The following is a 1736-nucleotide window of genomic DNA, read 5'->3' as shown; positions in this document are numbered from 1 at the left end:
CTGCTTCCACGACTTCTCCTTCTATTTGCCAAGGAGTGATGGGGCCGGATCTTGAGTTTGAGTTGAGGTCTTCTACTACCAACATGGCTATTAGGGTTGCCAGGTCTGGGTTGGAAAACACCTGGAGACGTTGGGGGTGGATCCAGAAGAGGGTGGGGTTTGGGGAAGGGAGGGGCCTCAGCACGGTACAATGCCCTTAGAGTCCACCCTCCAAAGCAGCCGTTTTCTCCAGCTGGAGATCAGTTGTAAAAGCAGCAACCATAGCAATAGTAGTATTAAGGCTTGGATGATGCAAGGACTGGGCTCTTCAGCATGATCCAGGCCAGGTATTAAAGGAGATGAAGATGGGTGGCAGTAGCACAAAGTTTGAGTCCAATGGCACCTTTAAGACCAACAACATTTCATTTAAGGTGTAAGCTTCCTCAGACACATTGAAAGAAAATTTCTGGAGCCTTACATACAAGAAGGTGGGGGGGGGGAGTGTCCGGAAGGACCAGTCAGAGTTAAGATGCATAAGTGAAGCTGAGATTGAATCAAGGTAGCAAGGTCTATGAATAGCAGCAAATTAGTATAAATTAGTATACAAATATGAGCACTAACAAACACGTGAGAATGAAGCCTGAGTCCAGCGGCACCCCCAAGACCAACCAAACTCAACCCTGGGTACATGTGAGAACAGAGAGAGGCTCTGCATGTGTGGATGCACACTTCTTCAAATATATAGAAACATATTTCCTCAAATATTACATAGAGGTGGGGGGGTTAGTTGCCAGGAAGAGCTAATTAGAGTCAAGAGGCTTAAGTAACTGAGCAATAATTACAGCTAAGATTGGAATAACACTTGGTAAAACATGTTAACGGCAATTAGGCATACAGAAAATAAAGGTGTTAACAGGTAAGAAAAGTCTTGAGTTCAGTAGCACCTTAAAGACTTAACAAAATTTATGGCAGGGTAGGAGCTTTTGTGAGTCACTGCTCACTTCTTCAGATACTGAAGATACCCTACCACAAATTCTGTTAATCTGTAAGGTGCTACTATACTTTTTTCTATAGGTGTTAAAGAGTCAACATTGTGCTATGTTCCTTTTTTGTTATCATTGGTTCCATAAAAACAAGAGTCTCTTATTGTAATTTGTTACTTATTGTGTATTAATATTGCTTCCCCCTGTGCCTTTTTTTTTTTTTTGGTCTTAAATAACTGTTCAAATAGCGAATTAAAATGATCCCCATTGCCTGTTTCCCAGGCAGTCGCTCCCGTTGAGAATCAGCTGGACTTTACTACAGAAGTAAACCGTGCACCTGATCACAAAGTATGTTGCAAACCTGAATGCCAGAAAAAAGAGTATTCAAAAAGCATTTGTAGCCTCTAACACCTTGCTGTGAAGTTGCAGCCACAGTGGCAGTGCTGGTGAAAGAGTCGCCCATCCTAGTAAGCGATGAGCACTTTTGACCTTGCATGCATGCCTCAAACAAAGACCCATTTTATGGTTTTTAGCAAGAGTCACTGATGGGATGATAATGTGCAGACTTAACAGTGGGCCTAGACTGAGGAAACTGTACTGGATTTCGCTGCCAGTGGGTAAAGAGCGAGCTTCATCGGTTCTACCTGAGGAATCATCTAGGGTTGCCATCTTCCACCCCCAGCAGGGGACTTTGGGTGCATTCCTGGAGGGGGCGGGGCATCCCCGACGTGATGACGTCACGTTGGGGATGTCCGCTCCCCCCCCCCCGCCGCC

This window comes from Gekko japonicus, unplaced genomic scaffold (assembly GCF_001447785.1).
Source record: "Gekko japonicus isolate JY-2015 unplaced genomic scaffold, Gekko_japonicus_V1.1 scaffold1972, whole genome shotgun sequence".
NCBI lineage: Eukaryota > Metazoa > Chordata > Lepidosauria > Squamata > Gekkonidae > Gekko > Gekko japonicus.
This window is presented reverse-complemented; position numbering follows the sequence as displayed.